This window comes from Rhincodon typus, chromosome 46 (assembly GCF_021869965.1).
Source record: "Rhincodon typus isolate 14 chromosome 46, sRhiTyp1.1, whole genome shotgun sequence".
NCBI classification, from domain to species: domain Eukaryota; kingdom Metazoa; phylum Chordata; class Chondrichthyes; order Orectolobiformes; family Rhincodontidae; genus Rhincodon; species Rhincodon typus.
Window position 1 is genome coordinate 1,366,590 of NC_063377.1, and position 7,880 is coordinate 1,374,469.

Consider the following 7,880-nt stretch of genomic DNA (forward strand, 5'->3'; position numbering starts at 1 on the left):
CCCTCTGACAGTGCAGCACTCTGTCGTGACTGACTGTTCCTCAAAGTGAAGCTCTCCCTGAATATAGACCCTCTGACAGGGCGGCTCTCTTTCAGTACGGGCCTTCTCACAGAGCAGCACTCTCTCATCATTTACCCTCTGAAAGTGCATTACTCCCCGAAATACTGTCAGAGGGTAATACTGAGAGAATGCTGCACTGTCAGATTCAGCTCCCCGTAGTACTTTCAGACGTTCAGTATTAAAGGTATGCCGTACTGTGAGTAGGTCAGTGTTAGTGAATTCTGCACTGCGACAGGGTCAACAATGACGAAGAACTGCACTGTCAATGTAACAGGGCCAGAATTGAATGAGCGCCTCACGATCAGAGGGCCAGGACTGAGGTTTTGCAGCACTGTCAGAGTGTCAGATCTGTGGCGTACATAATTGTCAGAGGGTCAATACTGAGCTGGTGCCTCCTTGTAAATGGGTCTGAATTGAAACAGTGCTACAGGATTAGAGTGTCAGTCCTGTGGTCGAGCAGCACTCTAAGAGTCAGTACTGAGGGAAAGCTTCATTATCAATGGATCAGATCTGCGTCTGTGCTGCTTTGTCAGATAGCCATACTAATGCGGTACGTCATTGGAATGGGATAAGAATTGAGGGAATGTCACACAATTGGAGGATCAGTACTGAGGTACTGCAGCGCTATCAAAGGGTCACTACTGATGGAGTGCCTTTTTGTTCGAGGGTCAGTGCCGAGGGAGCGCATCATTGTCAAAGGATCAAATTGAGATGATGCCTCATTTTAATATGGTCATTTGTGAGGTAATGCAACACTCTCAGGGGGCCAGTAGTACTGAGGAAGTGCTGAACATCCCCATGATTAAAGGAAGACCCTCATGATTAAAATGTCAATGTTGACAGAGGGCATAATGGCCAGAGGGTCAGTTCTGAGTTGGCACCTCGTTGCCAGATGGTCAGTTCTGAGGCAGTACTGAATCTGAGGGAATAGCTAATCTGTTGTCGAGTCAGGACTGAGGGAGTGCTGACCGTCTCTCAGTGTTGTAATTCCGCAGCACTGACCTTCTGACAGGGCAGTTTCCCTCAGTACTGACTCCCCACAGTGCATCACTAGCTCATCAGTGACTGTCTAACAGTGAAGCACACACTTAATATTGACCCTCTGACAGTGCAGCACTCTGTCATGGCTGACTGTTCTGACAGTGCAGTATTCCTTCAGTAGTGACACTCTGACAGTGCAGCACTCCCTGAAAATTGGCCTTCCGACAGTGTGGAGCTCCCTCAATGATGACGCTGACAATGCAGCACTTCCTCAGTACTTACTCTGCAACTCTTCAGCACCCACTCATCATTAACCCTCTGACAGTGTAGCAGTCACTTAATATTGAGCCTCAATGCTGGAGCACTCTCTTAATATTGATATCCTGACAGTGAAGCTCTCCATAATATTGACGATCTGAGAGTGTGGCTTTCTCTCAGTGCTGAATAGTGTAGCACTTCAGAAGACCAAAATCTAAACTTCACTAAATGACTCAAATTTTGATGTTGGATTGACGAACAGGCTTCCTCCAGTGAAATAAGCACTTCAGAAGTGAAGAATCTCGACTTCACCAAATGACTCAACTTTTGTTGTTGATTTGAGTAACATGCATACTTGAGTGAGATAAGCACTGCTGAAGTCAAAAATCTCAACATCACCAAATGACTTAAGTGAGATAAGCCCTTCAGAAAAGTAAAATCTGACTTTCACCAAGTGACTCAACTTTTGATGTTGTTTTTACTAATGTGCTTATTACAGCGAGTTAAGGACTTCAGAAGGCAAAAACCTCAACTGCACCAAATGAATTAATTTATGATGCTGGTTAAATTAAAATGCTTAGTTCAGCGAGTTAAGCACTTCAGAAGTCAAAAATCTAAACATCACCAAATGAATTAATTTTTGATGCTGTTTTGACTAACATGCTTATCTCACTAAGATAAGCACATCAGAAGACCAATATCTGAACGTCACCAAATGAGTTAGATTTTGATGTTGGTTTGAACGACATGCTTATTTCATTAAGATAAGCACTTCAGAACATCAAAATCTCAACTTGACCCAATGAGTCAAGTCTTGATGTTGTTTTGACTAACATGCTTACTTCAGCGCGTTAAGCCCTTCAGAAGATCAAAATCTCAACTTCACCAAATGATTCAACTTTTGATGTTGTTTTGACTAACGTGCTTATTTCAGCGAGATAAGCACAGCAGAAGACCAAAATCTCAATTTCACCAAGACACTCAACTTTTGATGCTGTTTGACTAAAATGCTTATTTCGGCGAGATAAGCATATGAGAAGACTAAAATCTCAACTTCACCAAAGGACCTAACTTTTGATGCGGATTTGACTAAATGCTTAATTCACTCAGATAAGCAATTCAGAAAACCAAAATCTGAGCTCCACCAAATGACTCAAGTTTTGATGTTAGTTTGATTAACATGATTAAACGAGTGAGATAAGCACTTCACATGTCAAAAGTTTCAACTTCACCAAAGGAACTAACTTTCGACGGTGGTTGGACTAAAATTCTTATTGCAGTGAGATAAATTAATTTATGATGCTGGTTAAATTAAAATGCTTATGTCAGCGAGTTAAGCATATCAGAAGACTAAAATCTCAACTTCACCACATGAGGTAACTTTTGATGCTGATTTGATTAACATGCTTATTTCAGTGAGATAAGCACTTAAGAAGTCAAAAATCTAAACTTCACCAAATGAGTTAGTTTTGATGTTGGTTCAAATGACATGTTTATTTCATGAGGGAAGCACTTCAGAAGATCAAAATCTCAACTTCACCAAATGACTCAAGTTTTGATACTGGTTAGACTAACATGCTTACTTGAGTGAGACAAGCACTTCACAAGTCAAAAATCTGAACTTCACTCAATGACTTAATTTTTAATGCTCTTTTGACGAACATGCTCATTTCAGTGAGATACGCACTTCAGAAAACCAAAATCTGATCTTTATCAAATAACTAAAGTTTTGATGTTGGTTTGGCTAACGTGCTTAATTCAGCGAGATGAGCATAACAGAAGACCAAAATATCAACTTCAAAAAAACACTCAACTTTTGATGCAGTTTTGACTAACATGCTTATTTCAGTGGGAAAAGCACTTCAGAAAACCAAAATCAGAATTTCACTAAATGAATCAAATTTTGATGTTGGATTGTCTAACAGTGAAATAACAACTTCTGAAATGAGTCAACTTTTGATGTTGTTTTGAGTAACATGCATATTTGAGTGAGATAAGCACTTCAGAAGACCAAAATCTGAACTTCACAAAATGAGTTAATTTTTTATGTTGTATTAACTCACATGCTTATTTCACTCAGATAAATACTTCAGAAGACCAAAATCTGAACTACAACAAATGACTCAAGTTTTGATGTTGGTTAGACTAACATGCTTCTTTGAGTGAGATAAGCACTTCAGAGGTCAAAAATCTCAACTTCACAAAATGACTTAATGTTTAATGCTGTTTTGACTAACATGCTTTTTTCAGTAAGACAAGCACTTCAGAAAACCAAAATCTGAACTTCACTAAATGACTCAACTTTTGATGTTGGTTTAACTAACACGCTTATTTCAACGATTTAAGCACTTAAGAAGGCGAAGATCTCAACTTCACCAAAAGACTCAACTTCTGATGCTGTTTGGAGTAAAATGCTTATTTCAGCGAGTTAAGCTCTTCAGTAGACCAAAATCTCAACATCACCAAATGACTCAAGTTTTGATGTTAGTTTGACAAACGTGCTCATTTCAGCGAGTTAAGCACTTCAAAAGATCCAAATCTCAACTTCACCAAATGACACAACTTTTGATGATGTTTGGATTAACGTGCTTATTTCAACGAGATAAGCATAGCAGAAGACCAAAATCTCAATTTCACCAAGACACTCAACTTTTGATGCTGGTTTGACGTAAATGCTTATTTCAGCGAGATAACCATATCAGAAGACTAAAATCTGAACTACACCAAAGGACCTAAATGTTGATGCTGATTTGACTAAAACGCTTATTTCAGTGAGATAAGCAATTCAGAAGTCCAGAATCGGAACTTCACCAAATGACTTCAATGTTGATGCTGTTTTGACTAACATGCTTATTTCACTCAGATAAGGACTTCAGAAGACAAAAATCTGAACTTCACCAAGTGACACAAGTTTTCATGTTGGTTAGACTTACATGCTTATTTGAGTCAGATAAGCACTTCAGATTTCAAAAATCTTAACTTCACCAAATGACTAAATTTTTCATGCTGTTTTGACTAACATGCTTATTTCAGTGTGATAAGCATTTCAGAAATCAAAACATCTCACCTTCACCATCTGCGTTAATTTTTGACTCTGAGTTGACGAACATGCTTATTTAAACCAGATAAGCACATCAGAAGACCAATATCTCATTTCACCTAAAATGTCAGTTTTTGATATTGGTTTGAATGACATGCTTTATTTCATGAGGTGAGCACTTCAGAAGACCAAAATCTCAACTTCACCTAATGACTCAACTTTGGATGTTGTTTTGACTGACATGTTTATTTCAGCGAGTTAAGCAGTTCAGAAGGTTAAAATCTCAAATTCACCAAATGACACAACTTTTGATGCTGGTTGGTTTAAAATGCTTATTTCAGAGTGTCAATCTCTTCAGGACACCAAAACCTGAACTCCACCAAAGAACTCCAGTTTTGATGATGGTTTAACTAACATGCTTATTTGAGTGAGACAAGCATTTCAGTAGTCAAAAATCTCAACTACACCAAATTAATCAACTTTTGATGTTCTTTTGCCTAACGTGCTTATTTCAGTGAGATAAGGATATCAGAAGACTAAAATCTCAACTTCGCCAAAGGACATAACTTTTGATGCTGGTTTGACAAATAATGCTTATTTCAGTGAGCTGAGCACGACAGAAGTCAAAAATCTCAAATTCATCAAATGACTTGATTTTTGATGCTGGTTAGACGAAAATGCTTATGTCAGTCAGTTAAGCACTTGAGAAGACTAAAATCTGAACTTCACCAAATGATTCAACTTTCGATGTTGTTTTGAATAACATGCTTATTTCAGCGAGTTAAGCAGTTCAGAAGTCAAAAATCTCAACTTCACCAAATGATTTAATTTTTAATTTTGTTTGGATTAAAATGCATATTTCAGCGAGATAAGCACCTAAGAAACAAAAATCTGAACTCCACCAAATGACACCACTTTTGATGTTTTTTTCACTAACGTGCTTATTTAAGCGAGATAATCATAGCAGAAGACCAAAATCTCAATTTAACATAAGAAGTAGAACATAAGAAGTAGGAACAGGAGTAGGCCGTCTGGCCCTTCGAGCCTGCTCCGCCATTCAATAAGACCATGGCTGATCCTTTCGTGGAATCAGATCCACTTACCCGCGTCCTCACCATATCCCTTAGTTCCTGTATTGTTCATAAAAAATCTACCTTTTTTTTAAAAACATTTACTGAAGTTGCGTCAACTACTTCACTGGGCAAGGAATTCCATAGATAAACAACCCTCTGGGTGAAGAAATTCCGTCTCAGTTCAGTCCTAAATATGCTCCCTCTAATCTTGAGACTATGCCCTCTTGTCCTAGCTTCACCCACCAGTGGAATCATCCTCTCTACTTCTATCTTATCTATTCCCTTCATAATTTTATATGTTTCTGTCAGATCCCCCCTCAATCTTCTGAATTCCAATGAATATAATCCCAATCTACTCAGTCTCTCCTCATAAGCCAACCCCCTCAACTCCGGAATCAACCGAGTGAACCTCCTTTGCACCCCCTCCAGTGCCAATACATATTTTCTCAAGTAAGGAGACCAAAACTGCACGCAGTACTCCAGGTGTGGCCTCACCAGCACCTGGTACAGTTGGAACATAACCTCTCTGTTTTTTATTTCAATCCCTTTCGCAATGAAGGACAAAATTCCATTTGCCTTCCCAATTACTTGTTGTACCTGCAGACCTACCTTCTGTGATTCATGCACAAGGACACCCAGGTCCCACTGCATAGCATCATGCTGCAACTTTTTACCATTCAATTAATTATCCTTTTTACTATTACTCCTACCAAAATGTATGACTTCACATTTATTTACATTGTATTCCATCTGCCAGACCTTTGCCCACTCACTCAATGTATCTATGTTCCTCTGCAAAGTTTCACAGTCCTCTGCACACTTTGCTTTGCCACTCATCTTAGTGTCATCTGCAAACTTTGACACCCTACACGTGGTCCCCAACTCCAAATCATCTATATAAATTGTAAATAATTGCGGTCCCAACACCGATCCCTGAGGCACACCACTAGTCACTGACTGCCAGCTAGAATAGCATTCATTTATCCCCAATTTCACCAAGACACTCAACGATTGATGCTGGTTTGACAACATGCTTATTTCAGTGAGATAAGCACTTCAGAAGACCAAAATCTGAACTTCACCAAATGACTAAAATTTTGATGTTGGTTTGACAAACATGCTGAATTCAGCGATTTAAGCACTTCAGAAGTCAAAAATTTCACCGTCAGAAAAATGACTTAATTTTCGATGCTGTTTTGACTAACATGCTTATTTCACTCAGATAAGCACATCAGAAGACCAAGATCTGAACTTCACCAAATGATTTAGTTTTTGATGTTGGTTTCAATGACATGCTTATTTCATTGAGATAAACACGTCAGAAGGTCAAAATCTCAACTTCACCAAATGACTCAACATTTGATGTTGTTTTGACTAACATGCTTATTTCAGCGAGTTAAGCATTTCAGAAGGCTAAAATCTCATCTTCACCAAATGACTCAACTTTTGACGCTGGTTGGATTAAATGCTTCTTCCAGCGAATTAAGCACTTCAGAAGTCCAAAATCTGAAATGCACAAAATGACTCAAGTTTCGATGTTTATTTGACTAACATGCCTATTTGTTTGAGATAAGTACTTCAGACGGCAAAAACCTCAACTTCAGCAAATGACATAATTTTTGATGTTGGTTGGATTAAAATTCTTATTGCAGCACGATAAGCACTTCAGAAGACAAAAATCTGAACTTCACCAAATGACTCAATTTTTGATGTTAGTTTGACTAACATGCTTATTTCAGCGAGTTAAGCACTTCAGAAGATTAAAATTTGAAGACCATCAAATGATACATTTTCTATGTTCTTCTGACTGACATGTTTATTTCAGGGAGTTAAGCACTTCAGAAGATGAAAATCTCAACTTCACCAAATGACTCAACGTTGGATGTTGTTTTGACAAACGTGCTTACTTCAGCGAGATAAGCATTTCAGAAGACCAAAATCCCAATTTCACCAAGACACTCAACTTTTGATGCTGGTTTGACTGAAATGCTTCTTTCAGCGAGATAAGCATATCCGAAGACTAAAATCAGAACTTCACCAAAGGACCTAACTTTTGATGCTGATTTGACTAAAACGCTTATTTCAGTGAGATAAGCAATTCAGAAGTCCAAAATCTGAACTTCACCAAATGACTCAAGTTTTGATGTTGTTTTGAGTAACATGCATATTTGAGTCAGATAAGCACTTCATAAGGCCGAAATAAGAACTTCACCAAATGACTCAAATTTTCATGCTGGTTAGACTAACATGCTTACTTGAGGGAGATAAGCACTTCAGACGTCAAAAATCGCAACTTCACCAAATGACTTTATTGTTAATGCTGTTTTGACTAACATGCTTATTTCAGTGAGATAAGCACTTCAGAAAACCAAAATCTGAACTTCACTATATGACTCAACTTTTGACGTTGGTTTGACTAACATGCTTATTTCAGTGAGATAAGCACTGCAGAAGACCTAAATCTGAAC